At 44.8% G+C, this 14,364-nt stretch overlaps 1 protein-coding gene across 11 annotated transcripts in view; it reads left to right on the top strand.

Annotated features, from left to right (window-relative positions):
- The window catches only part of MAP3K4 (mitogen-activated protein kinase kinase kinase 4), a 162,508-nt gene that overhangs the window by 30,784 nt on the left and 117,360 nt on the right, over window positions 1-14,364 (top strand). The gene's annotated exons all lie outside the window — the stretch shown is intronic.

Here is a 14,364-nt window from a genome sequence, read left to right on the forward strand (position 1 = left end):
TATCTCAAAAAGTTTATTTTATTTTATTTTTTTTTTAAAGTTTATTTTTAAAAAGGCTATTAACAGACCCTCCAACTGGGCCAATAGGGTTCTCTCTACAACCTGATTCCAGGACACCCCTGCTTCTGTGCTCAGAGACCCCCTACCTAGTGACCTGTCTGTGGACCTTCTCTAGCACCAAAACATCTCCTACAACGTCTTTTATAAGTCGTTCCACACACCTGGCACCAGGGCTGAAGTTTCCCGGAGTCATCTGAATCAGTGTCTGCCCCAGAATGAAATCCCGCACACATGTGGTAGAAGACATTTGCCTTCTCGTTACCCGTCCAGTGTCTGACCCTTTCCTGCTTTTTGAGTCTCCGTGTGGTTTCTCACTACAGGAGTTGAAAATTCCAGACAATATGGCCCCAAGACTGTGTCCCCTGCTCCATCCATTAGACGTGCCCATGGTAACCTTAGGGTCAGGAGGCGAGGTGGCGGGGAGTCTCCCCAGGGGACAGCAGTGTGTTGGGAGGTGATTGGGGGAGGCGCAGGGGCTAGTGGAAGGGTCCTGCAAGCTTTGGGGGGGGTCTGCTGTCAGGCGGTGGAGTCCTATCGGCCATGCTGGGCCAACCCGTTCTGCAGCAGACTTTGTTCCCAGCCTGGTTCTCCAGCCCTCCTAGCAGTACTGAAGCTACACAGTGTTCTTTATGTAAAATTGTCTGTTGAAAAAAAACATGCATACGTAACACCGCACAGATCATAAGAGCACAGTTCAATGCATTTTCACAGAGTGAACTGATCTACTAGGACTCATATCAAGAAACAAAACCTGGAAAACCCCCCCACACACACCTTCACATCCCAGCTCAGAGGAAGCTGGCCAGGAGGGACCAGCCAAGGGAGTGCAGGAGGCGGCAAAGCCTGTGAGAAGCCTTGCGTCAGCCCACAGACCTGCCTTCCATCTCAGCTTCCATTTCCATGTCTCTTGCGTCCTTAGGATAAGTCCCCTTTTCCTGAGTTGATGAGAGCTGGCTTCTCTTCCTTGCAGCCCAAATGGCCTGAATAGCAACTGTTTCTACTTAGGTGAACAGAAAACATATAACGATCTGATGAAAACCATGACTCACTCATGCCAGTGTCTCATGGGAAGGATTGCCTTCAAATACATTGGCTTTGGAGGGATACTTGACACAATAGCATGAAAAATAAGATGTCATTTAAAGGGTAGGCTTATAACAGTGATATTTATAGGATTAGATATAATCTCAGAAAGGGGAATAGGGCATTGAAGTACCAACAACACCCCACTGGTTCCTGAGCAATGATCTTTAGTAAATCATTTCTCTACGTTCCTGCTTGTGTGGTCATGGAAGAGAGCGTTAAGAACCTGGGCTAAAAGATGCTGCCCCGGGGGAAAGTAGAATGATTTTAAATGGCAGCGAGTCTCATACATTAATTTCCTAGCAAAGTCTGTGTCAAGCCCAGACGTTGGGGCGAAAGTGAAAATGACAGCACCGAACAAAACAAGAGTATCTTTTGCTGGTGTGTTTGCTGACAGCCTGTATGTGTCAAACTTGATGAAATGCATTTACAAGCCCCTGCCAGACGTTGAAGAAAGCAGCTATGAGTTCTCATCCCTTGAACCCTACAAACCACCAAGGCAATTTAGCTGATGGCGCTGAGTATCAGTTTATGCTGAGACAGGGTGTGGGCTATCTCCTCTCTTGGGCATTTTGCCTTTTAGACAGCTTGTGGGAGCACGCATAAAGACTCTGGAGGACATCCAGGGCATTTTAGGAGAACTGGGTGGGTGGCAGTCAGTGGTGACACATTCATGCGTCCACTCTAAGTGCTTTGAGCTATTTTTACTAATTTATTATTTTACTCATTTAGCCTTAGCTAGATGTGTTTATTTGCAAATATTTGCTTAGCACTTGCCATGCAAAATCCAGTAGAGAATTTTCAATTGTGACAGTTTTCTTCACTTTGCATCTCTTCCATGACAAACCCTGTAAGGTTAGAGATTTTCCATTTGTGAAGCCCCAGCATTGGGTCAGGGAGGGAGACGGTGACGGGCTCGTGAAACGAGCTCAAAATATAGCTATTGCATGCATAGCTTTGTGATGTGTTGAGCTCCAAAAGGGACTTGATCCCTTAAAAATTGTGGCTTTACATAATTGAAGCAGAGAACATTTAGAAAGTGAATGGACTTTGAACCTGAGTTTATATGCTGGCTCTGGTATTTATTAGCTGTACCTCCACTAGTGAACCTGACTGCTGAGCCTCGATTCTCACCAGTACGATGGGAACAACATAAGTGCCCCGCAAGTTTCTTCTGAGGCTTGGAAGATGGCGTATATGCGCGGTTCATGGCACAAAGTGCCACGGTCATTGCTGTGAGCATTGTAAGAGTGAAATGGTTGAGAATGAGGGCTTTAGAATCAGACCTCAGCCTGGTCTCAGCTGTAGCATCGCCTTGCTGTGTGACACATGTAAATCATATGGCACCCTGCCTGGTCCACGGTGAGTGATTGATAAATTATTATTATTATTAACAATAGAAGGCAATTATCCTTATGGTTGTATTAATATTAAATTATTCCCCTGAAAGGACACACAAAACAAAGAGTTTCAAATCCATTTAGAAGGGAGAGAAATAAATTTTAGAGGCACTCTGGATGAGAAAATCTCTGTAATTGAGCACCAAATTTAGCCTTGGGTTTCCTGGCAACCAGGGTAATAAAAAGAATCACAACAGTTTATATAATTATTATTATCAGTTATAATTAGTCAACTAGAGCTGCTCTGTCCAATATGCTAACCAGTGGCCACGTGTGGCTGTTACTGAGTCTTTGAAATGTAGCTCATCTGAACTGAGATGTGCTGTAGGGACTAAAATGCACTGGAGTTTGAAGACTTAGTGTGAAAAAGTAAAATACCGCATTAAAAAAGTTCTGTATTTGCTACATGTCGAAATTATGGTATTTTGGTTATTTGGATTGAATAAGATATACTATTAAAATTAATTCCACATATTCCTTTTTATTTTTTTAGTGTGGCAACTAGAAAGTTAAAAATTCCATACATGGCTCACATTTTTGACTTCCGTTTTGTCCCTATTGGACAATACAACTCTTTAAAACTCTCATTATTCTAAATGGAACTTATATTACTTATATTTTATTTTTATGAAACATCAATATAATTCTATAGTATATTTATAATAATTATGACATTGATAATTATGGTATAATTATGATATAACACCATATGATATATAATTATATATTCTATAATTATATCATATATAATTATAAAAATATAAATATGATATAACATCAACATATTATAAACATACAATATAATAAAATATGTAATATTGATATATTATAAATATATAATTACGTACGATATAATTATTAATAAAAGCAATAGAAATATAAAACAATATGTTATATATTAATATATTATTATATACTTTATACTATTTATAAAAGAAGCTTTTGATATCCATATAGGTAACATCTTCACCTACAATTTTAAAGAAAATTTGATAGATCCTAAAGGAGCGATGTTACGATAATTATATGAAGGAGAGACGTAACGATAATTGTGGTGGCTACCGTTTCCTGAATGCTTGCGTACGTGCTAGGCACAGGCCTAATTTCTTTTCAGATATCAGTCATTTAAAAATTCATAAGTAGCATGATCATTCTCGCCTTATGCCAGGAAGTTATACCTTAGTAACTGGTATAAGATACAAAGACATCCGTCTTCTCTTCTTTTCTTCCTCTTTGGCATCATTCACAGCTGCAGACAGGAGCTCGGCAGCAAATGGTGCTCAATAAATTGGTGTATATAAAGAAATACCTACATGGTGTCTCTTCTCTCCCTGTGTCATTCAGCTTCTCTGTGAGATCTAGTTCTTTTAAATCTCAGTAACAGCAGGACATTTAAAAGTCTATAAAATCGGGGAATAATCTGTCACCCGAAATCGTCTTGTGGCTTGAAGTCTGCAGGAAGAACTTGGCGACAGAAGTGACATGAGTCCATTGATAGACCCCCGGGCTCTGCTGTGCCCTGGTCAGAGCCTGGACGTAAACCGAATTACAGTAACTACAGAATTAGCTGTTTCCTGCGGGTACAAATCATCTCTAAACTTTCCAAAATTCTTGTATATTTTGAAGAAATTTATTTAGCTTTTTTGGAATCTGAGTCTATTAAAAAACCAAATATTTCAAAGAATATATGGTTTTTACAAGAGGCAAAAGTGTGAAAAAGAGTAAATGAATCTTATCTCTTAAATCCAACCCTGTGTACCCCGCTGAGACCAGGAGAAAGAAACTGGAATTTAGGATTTTAGAAAGTAACTGCAAGTAGTAGAAAGATGTGCCCAGCTCTGCGAAGGGCCCAGGGCCAAGAGAAAACTGTCTTTACTGTTTCACAACATACAGAGAAGGGGAACTTGGAAATCGGTAGAAAAAGAGTCTCAGGGGTCATGACAGGTTTGGAAAATAGGTCTAATGAGCAAAGAATACAGGAGCTGGTGTTATTTTTCCCAAGGAAAAGAGAGGAGGTTAGTGGCGATTGAGAATCCAGGGACAGCGTTATACATACAGGCACTCGTACACAGTAGAGTCCCAGCTGCACTGACGGGCCCGAGTGTAGATTTCAGTTTACAGCTAAAAGCATTTCCTCACGGTCGGAGCTGTAAACCAATGGTCGAGCCAGCAGGGAGAGGTGAAGAACCTTTCTGGACGTCCTTCAATAGGCTGATCTCTCGGCTACCTGTGATAGTCTGGGGGTGTCCTGGATTTGCTGATTGTGGAGCAGAATAATCAACCTAGTTGCTACGTTCACCTTAGAAAACGTGATCTGCCCCAGATGTTTAGACAACAGCTTCCTCAAGTCAGACACTTCATTCATAGCTTCGTCATTCTCAGAAGAACCCATACATTGAGAAAATGAAATACAGAAGTTCAGAGACTGGTTCTTGGTTGCATAAGTGGATCCAGGCTTACAAAGAAAACCCCTCACATTAAATCCAAAGCTTTTCCTCGAGACCATGAGGTTCTTTGCAGGGCTACATATGAGTGTCCAGCTTTCCGAATTGAGGTGTTTATATTCTAATTCAAAACTCCTTTCACTTAACTAGTATGAAAGCACCTGTAGTGATGAGGCGGTGTTTCAGATGTCCACGTGGACACTTTTCAGCAGCTGATGGAGGTGCAAGAATGCACTGTGTTGGGTCACGAGGTCTGCAGCCCAGAGGACACCCACACCCTAATGCAAATGACAACCTGAATTCTTCTCATCATAGTGGCCGGGTTCTGTAGCTTAAGAGCCACCGTGGTTGATTCCTTTCAACAAACTACAATCTCTTATTCCACTACAGGTATCTCAGTAAAGCCACTACTGCTCAAAAGTGTAAAACTATGAGGAATTGAGGCATTTACCACTCAGACGTTGGTGGGTTTTAATAGCTGCTTATGTGGAAGATTGGTAGAATTTAGAAACCCATTTCCAGCAGACATAATGAACTGCTACTAACACCTCATACCCATGACTCAACTTTGATTCATGAAAGTAGAAATGACTCTTAGGTACTTTTCAATTGAGGTAAAAGTTGATTTTTAAAACACACACGTTGAATTAAGGAGAGAACATTGTCAACATCAGAGCATAGAACAAGTAACAATTAAAGATAAGCATTAGATGGGCTTCCCTGGTGGCGCAGTGGTTGAGAATCCGCCTGCCGACGCAGGGGACACGGGTTCGTGCCCCGGTCCGGGAGGATCCCACATGCCACGGAGCGGCTGGGCCCGTGAGCCATGGCCGCTGAGCCTGTGCGTCCGGAGCCTGTGCTCCACAAAGGGAGAGGCCACAGCAGTGAGAGGCCCGCATACCGCAAAAAAAAAAAAAAAAAAAAAGATAAGCATTAGAGACCTGGCCTTGTCATGATTATATTCACTGAAATGTTTCCTGGAGAATAACAAAGATTTCAAAGATCCCTCACGTCCCCTTCCTGCCTTGTCCCACTGGATAGCCTGGGCGCCCTGGGATTAGTAATTGGGTGCTTTTTGTTTATTTGTCAGAAATTAGTTCAGAACACACAAAGCTGGTTATGATTGGTTTTGATGTGAAAATAGATAACCTACTGACCTCGGCCTTTGCAGCCTCCAGCTCATAACTGATCACAATTATTGACATTGATTACTTCCTGGTCATTCTCTCTGAGATGCCAGGGAGTGGGGCCATGAAGTCTGAGCCCTGTGCTTTATCACGTGACTGCTTATTGAGCCTTGTCCACTTGCTAGTTGCCGAGAAGAATGCAGAAAAAATGTAGATCTTTGTCTCCCAAAAGATTGCCATCCAGCTCAGGGACAAATGCAGCTCACACAAGACAAGCAATTCACAAGTGAAGGCTGTGTTCCCGGAAGCGGCCAGGCGGGCTGAGAAAGCTGGACCCTGGTAGGGAGAGACCTGGCGAGGCTGAAGACTGTCACAGAGGAGGTAACAGTCTAGATCCAGAAGGATGGACAGAGAGCAGGGCAGACACCTAACTGCCTGACATTGTTACTTAAATGTTACCTTATCTCCCAGCCAGATCCCACACTCCCAGGTGAGCTTGACCTTTTCCTCCAGTGACTAGCACAGAGCCTGCATACAGTAGGTGAATAATAATCTCGCCTGAAATGAGGGTGTCCTGGAAGTGCTCAGAAATAAAGGGGGGGCCATTAAGTTGCACTTATTGAAATTGTTGATAATGAAGCATCTTTTAAGATCTCTCGTTTTTCTCCTCTAAACATTTTAATGCCTAGGATCGCGATAAAGCCAGGGGTCTCTAAGGCTTATCTTTTGTTTTATGCTCTGATGTTGACAGTGTTCTTTCTTAAACTCAACACGAGTATCTTTTAAAAACCAACTTTCATCTCAATCTAAAGTGTCTAAGAGCCACTTCTAGGAAAGGGAGGCTGATTTGCAAGCCACATCCTAGAGGAAGTTGTTTTTTGTTTTTTTTTTTTTGTTTTTGGCTGCGTTGGGTCTTCTTTGCTGTGCGCGGGCTTTCTCTAGTTGCGGCGAGCGGGGGCTACTCTTCGTTGCAGCGCGAGGGCTTCTCATTGCAGTGGCTTCTCTTGTTGCGGAGCACGGGCTCTAGGCACGTGGGCTTCAGTAGTTGTGGCTCACGGGCTCAGTAGTTGTGGCGCACGGGCTTAGTTGCTCCGCGGCATGTGGGATCTTCCTGGACCGGGGCTCGAACCTGTGTCCCCTGCACTGGCAGGTGGACTCCTAACCACAGCACCACCACCAGGGAAGTCCCATGATTTTTTAATGTTTTTAATGTTAATAATCAGGAGATGAGACCGTTGAATTTGGAAGCCTGAGAGCTGTGGCCGTGGACCCTGGACCACAGATGTAAGATCGCCCCTGGGTGGGGTTACAACGGGTACGTGGTGTCCATTCAAGCAGGGGGTATGCAGGGGACAGACTCGCTGTCCCACCTACTCTGTTGGACTCAGGGAATAGAGGAGAGACAAGGAAGGGGACCAAGCCTGCACCTGGAGGACAAGGGCTGTCCCCACACTCAGGCGTTACTCCTTCCTTTTCACTTTCAAAGAAGAAATGGGAGCAAACCCAGATAAAGTAACCAGAATGCTCTCCCACACATCCGCCCTCGTGTGGCCAAGGTGTCTGGCCACTTTGCAAACACGCACAGTGAAGGCCTAACCCTAACAGAAGCGTCAGGCCTGGCGGGCAGTGGGGACGGGAGAAGTTGGGCCAGCAGTGCTCTGACATGGCCAAGCCACCTGCTCGGCTTCTGCTTTCCCACAGCCCCCAGCGCCCAGCGAAACGGGACCTGGGGATGCTCTGACGCACTGAGGCTCTGGGGTGAATGGATCACACCGGGCTGCCAGCGGAGAGAGAGATTCGCGGTCCCTCCGCCTCCGTCCTCTGCAGTTTTAGACGTGGATGGGGGCTGACAGTCTCTGCTGAAGTGGCCCAGGCACCTCAGGCTCAGGCCCCTGGGCTGCTGCTGCGGAACCATGGCCACTCCCACATGCATTTTACCCGGCCCTCTCGTTGTGGCAGTTTTTATTGCACTAAGAATCTAAAATTAAGGCTCTAAACTGGTATATAGAGAAAAAACTAGTTACCAGTGGTGGGGGAGAGGGGCAACATAGGGTTGGGGGGCAGGAGGCTGAAACTGCTGGGTGTAAGGCAGGCTCAAGGCTGTAGTACAGCACGGGCGATATCGCCAATATTTTGTCATAACCAAACGGAAAGCGATCTTTAAAAATTGTATAAAAATAAAAAGTTAAAAATCATAACCCCTCCCCAAACCCTCCAATTGTACATGAAGTAAAATCTAAAATATGCTAAGAATAAGCACATATAAAATATAAAATGTCATACATTAAAAAAAAAAAGAGGGCTTCCCTGGTGGCACAGTGGTTGAGAATCCGCCTGCCGATGCAGGGGACACGGGTTCGTGCCCTGGTCCGGGAAGATCCCACATGCCGCGGAGCGACTGAGCCCGTGAGCCATGGCCGCTGGGCCTGCGCGTCCGGAGCCTGTGCTCCGCAATGGGAGAGGCCACAACAGTGAGAGGCCCGCATACCGCAAAAAAAAAAAAAAAAAAAAAAAAAAGAAACATTCCAAAATCAATCAAAATCACAATATGAAAAAAAAAAACCCACTCTAAACTGAGAAGAATTGGGGGCCCTCTGGGAGCCACTGCGGGTTGCACACAAAGGAGAGAATGACACCTGGAAGGCTTCACTTCCTAAGCCCCACTCGTCCCACCCTTATCGCCGCATCATCTTGAACTGCGTGTGCCTTTGCTCTCTGTCCTTCCCGCTCTCTCAGTGCCCTCCCAGCCTCCTACCCGTGACAGCCCACTGGTCTCCTGAGGCCCTGCTCAAATGCCACCTCCCGTCCGAAGTTGTGTCTCATCACCTCCTTCCAGAAGGGCCCACATATGCTGCTTTATGAAGGTCATGCTTTAGACACAGACGACTCTAGCTCTGCAGTCAGCTGGTCACTACAATGTCTTAAACTTGCTCTGCTGCGCCAGGTGCAAAATTAGAAGAAAGATGCAACGAAGACCAAAGATCTAATGTGACAACTAACTCTTGTTCTCACACTGATTTGTAAGATTTCTAATATAAATACATTATAATATAGTTATACAATAGATTTATATCGCATTTATATGTAAATATTAATTTTATTATAGTCTAGCAATATTATATATGTATAATAAATATACAGTATATTTTATATTTATAATATACACATATTACTTATATTTATTAACAAATATAACCCAGGAGTTTGTTGAAAAGATGCCTGAGTCCTAACCCAGCGGTCTGATTCCCTGATTCCTGGGTGGGAAGTAGTGATTTGCATTTCCGTGTAGAGCTTGCAATGCCAGTGGCCTAAGGATCCTGACTGGAGAAACACAAATCTAGGATGTGTCAACCTGCTGCTACCCTCCTCCTTCCTCCTGCTCCTCTCTTATTTAGCTCTCAGTGCTGGACTTGGTGAGTCCCTGTGTGATGGTTAATTCTGTGTCAACTTGGCTGGGCTGCACTGTCCACATACGTGGTCAAACATTATTCTGGATGTTCCTGTGAGGTTTTTTGGTACGAGATGAACATTAAAAGTGGTGGATGTTGAGTAAAGCAGATTTGCCCTCCATAACGTAGGGGGCCTCGTCCAATCAGCTGACACCCTGCATAGAACAAAAGCCTGCCCTCCCCTGAGCAAGAGAGAACCCTGCCAGCAGATGGCCTTTGGATTTCGTCTGCACGGTGGCTCTCCCCTTGTCTCCAGCTTGCGAGCCCACAGCCTCTGTAATCTTGTGAGCCAATTCCTTAAAATGAATCTCTTATAATATATATATTTATACATAAATATATATGTATCCTATTGGCTCTGTTTCTCTCGAGCCCTGACCGATACACCCTGTGAGAATCTGAACTCACCTCCTTTTTACTGCAGAGCATATGCCGTCGAACCCCACGTCAGAGTCTCTCGTTGTAGAGAACAAGGCCCAGTCCCATCGGAACCACTCAGGAGCCTTAGAAAATGCAGGTTCCCAGTCTGCATCCCTAGAGACACTGACCCAGCAGGGGCTGGGAGGGCCCTGAAATCTGCACTTACAGAATACTTGGTTATTTTTTAGCATATAGGACTCTAAGTCATTTCAAAATGTGAGTTGCACGAGTGGAGAGCGTGGTGCATGGTACGAAAGGACATACGAACCAATCCTTCTGGCAGGCAGTTTGCAATGCAAGTGAGGACTTCGATTCTGGAATATTTGGGGAGTGACAGGGGACACAGTGGGTCAGTGTGTCCCCCTAAACTCCACGTCCTTCCTGGGAACCTCAGGATGGGACGATATTTGGGGATAGGATGGTTGCCGGTGTAATTAGTTAAGAGGAGGTCATCGTGGAGTGGGGTGGGCCCTTTATCCAATGTAACTGGCGTCCTTATAAGAAGAGACACAGAGACAGACAGAGGGGAGACGGTCACGTGATGACTGAGGCAGAGATTGGAGGGATGCTGCTGGAAGCCAAGGAAGGCCAAGGACTGCTGGCTGCCACCACAGCCCAGGCGGGAGCCGTGGAACAGATCCTTCCTCTGAGTCCCCCAGAAGGAGCCAACCCTGCTGACACCTTGACTTTGGACTCCTGGCCGTCAGACCTGGGAAAGAATAAATTTCGGTTGTCTTAAGTCACCCAGTCGGTGGTACTTTGTTATAGCGGCCCTAGGAGACGAATACACCCACCCACTATAAACGACTAGAAAATTGGACAAAACATATCAAACAATTGTTTGCAGATATTGGACAACTGACAGCACAGGCCTACTCTCCATGGGGAAAGATACATAAATTGAGTAGGGCGGCACCCATGTGGACAGCCGGTGCCGTCAAGGCTAAGCTGGAAGGTTCCGTGTTTGGGTGCCTGGATCCCTACTGGATGGCACCTCCCGTGGCGTCGGCAGCTGGTTATCGAGACTTCTGTCTTCCCACCTGTAGCCCATGCAGTGTTGTTCCGATTGAGCCCTCGGTAAATAAGTGAGGCATCCCCCTGGACCATGTTTCCCAAGGTCACCCTGCAGTTGAAAGTTTGGATCTGTAACAGTGGTGCTAACCCTGGCTGGAATTTAGAATTACCTGAGGAATCTTCTCAGTGTATCGATGCTGGGGCCCCATCCCAGACCCGTTCAACTCAGGTGTAGGAGAGGGGCAGGACCCTAGCATTAAGGTTTTTTAAAACCTCCCCAGGAAATTCTGTCATGCAGCCGAAGGGGAGACCCACTGATCTGTATCTTACTTCTCAAACTGTTTTGAACAACGCTCCTAAAACCTAATGTAAACAGATGCTTCTTCGTGTAGGCATCTTGTAAGTTACTCCTGTACCGTAATGTAAGTGCATTCATCCTCGAATTCGCCCAAGCAGGTGGATGTTTTGTTTCATGGCTGTTGTTGTGTAGGTGTGCTCCCAGCCCACTCTGGGCACTTTTCCTCAGAGGAAACACAGCTTCCTGATGCTCCGGCAGTGATTTCCTGGAGTGGCTGTAGGTCCTCCTGGCTACTATGTGAAATCTGGTGTATTAGTTTCCCAGGGCTGCGTGACGAAGCACCAAGACCGAGTGGCTTCAAGCAGTAGACATTTATGCTCTCACAGTTCTGAAGGCCAGAAGTCCAAAATCAAGGTGTCTGCAGGGCCATGCTCTCTCTGAAGGCTCTAGGGGAGGACCCTTCCCTGCCTCTTCCTGGCTTCTGGTATTTGCCTGCCATCGTTGGCTTGTAGATACATCACTCCAATCTTTACTTCTATTGTCACATGGCCTTCCCCCTGTCTCTCCACGTAGCCTTACCCCTGTGTGTGTCTCTCTTTGTGTCGATTCTACTCTTCTTATAAGGATGCCACTTGCATTGAATTAAGGCCAATCCTACTCTGGTAGGACCTCATCGTAATTTACATCTTAAATGCATCTGCAAAGATCCCATTCCAAAATAAGGTCACATTCACAAGTACCAGGGTTAGAACTTCACCGTAATCTTTTTGAAGGACACAATTAACCCACAACACCAGGATTACCACACGTGTGCTGACTGCACCTGGCCAGTGAGGCTTAGTTACCTTTGCTTGAAATTAACACCTCCATCTTTTCTCTTGGTCATTTTCTTTAAGCACAGGTCTACTGGCTATCCAAGCAGAGTGCTCTATCCTTGCAGTTCAAAGTGTGGTCCACCTTCAGGCAGCATCCACAGCACTTGGGAGTTTGTTTGAAGTGCAGATTCTCAGGTCCCACCTTAAACTCACTGATTTGGGAATCTGCAGCTTAACAAGATCTCCAGGTGATGCATATACACGTCACATTTTGAAAAGCAGTGCTCTAAAAACCAAAGACTCACCTTCCTTTTATACTGTTGAATGATTCTGGTTGCTATGAGCACATAATGTCCTTTGATTAAATAGGAATGAACCATTAAACATTCTTTTCTTAAATACCTTCTAATTATATTTTGAAATGTATTTGAAGTAAAAATGCTCTGAAGTTATGATTTCAAGTTCTCTGATTAGTTTAATCAAAGTACCCAAATCTGAATTATCAAGTGAATCATTGTAAGAAAAATCTTCCAATGGAATTATCTCCAGCCTATATCACCCAAGCCTGGATGGAGTGAGGGAAGAGGATGATTACTCTGGAAATTTAAAAAAAAATTTTGTTACCGTTTTGGAGGAGAACCACAAAATAGCTGTTCTCACATGTCAAACGTTTATTTTATGTAGCCCTACCTAGAACACTGGATAGATGTATTAAGGAGGCACTTTGGGTAGTATTATAAACAGTGATTTCCTAAGAATGAGTTGTTAAAATACAGGATAGACTGCTTTATGAAACTGGGACACTTGTGATTGATGAAGAGAAAAATCTTGCTCTGAAAAGGCAGGTTGGGTAGCTTCCAAGGATGTTTCCAACTGAAGATTTCATGTTGTTGCAAAACTACTCTGAAACTGTAAACTTCAGAAGGATGGCTCTTTTCTTTTCGGAACTTATTTCTGGCCTTTGGTTATGAGTCCGTTGCCTTGAAATATTTCTAATGTGCATCAGAGTCATAGCTCAATAAAAATCTGTGTTTTAAGCTCCATTTCAGTATTTATCCTGACTACTATCTTACTTCAACCAGAATAATGTTAAGAGCCCTTTATTTGTTGGCGTGTAAGTGTATAGACGCAAGTAGCCCAAAGAGCCATTAAGATGGTCCACTGTCAATATAAGAATACAGGTTATTTCTTTTCTCTCTAATACTTTTGTCACTTAAAACCTCACATGATATGAGTTAACATTGCTTTTATGCCTCATACTGAATGTCTATTTTATATAGTTTTTCTTCCTTACTTGTGTCTACTTTGGTTGTGTCTCTTCACAACATCTGTCACCCTTTAAAAAATCTGCCTTTTGATGCTTCTCAGAGTCTATTTATACCACAGTAATTGTTACCTGAGGCTTATTTCCCCAATTAGATCCATCCATCCATCCAGTTTATTTTTTCAACAGACATTTTACTGAACATGTACTATGTGTAGGATGTTGTTCTAGGTGCTGAAGATACAGTGATAGAAAGAAATATTGCCTGCTCTGGAGAAGGTCCCAGGGTAGGAAATACACATGTCATCAACCAAATGGGAGATGTAGATAGTGCTAAACTAAGGGTTTGCGGGAGATGTTCGGGGCCTTCAGGGGAGCACCTCACTGTCAGGGTAGGGCAGGCTAGTGGTGGAGCTCAGAGAAGTCTTCCCAGAGCGGGTGGGAGGCCCCTGAACTTCATTTGGAAGCAGAGGTGGCATCGCCACAGGGCAAAGGGGCAGAAACCCCTGGCAGAGGGTGCGGGGGCTTTGGGCGCTTGTTCCACACAAGCTCCGAGCGCTGGTTCCGGGCTGTGTGCAAAGCCTACGCCTCTTGATCTGAAGGGATCTGACAATAATTTAGGAACTGCAGCTTCACAATTCTCTAAAAGTCACACCTGGATGTCCGAAGGAGAAGCGAAAGGATGAGAACCAGGCAAGTTCTGTGGCCGTTTTGGTGGGGAAGTAACTGAAACGTTTGGCCGGCAAGAAGAGCGGGCCCTCTCAGAGATTTCATTTTTTTAAAGCCACCCGTTCCTCACATTGGCAGTATCCTGGCGAGGTGGAATGAGAAGTCAGAGCAGAGATGAGACGTGGGCTCTCCTGAGGTCCGCTGCCTGCGCTTCCTTCTGGAAGCTTCCAGAAGGAGGGCTCTTCACCGTGTGGATTTCAGCTAATGCATCTCTCACCCTTTAGAGTCCGACTTGTTCTTTGTCGGAGGCCACTTCCTTTC

This window comes from Kogia breviceps, chromosome 13 (genome assembly GCF_026419965.1).
Source record: "Kogia breviceps isolate mKogBre1 chromosome 13, mKogBre1 haplotype 1, whole genome shotgun sequence".
Classification (NCBI taxonomy): domain Eukaryota; kingdom Metazoa; phylum Chordata; class Mammalia; order Artiodactyla; family Physeteridae; genus Kogia; species Kogia breviceps.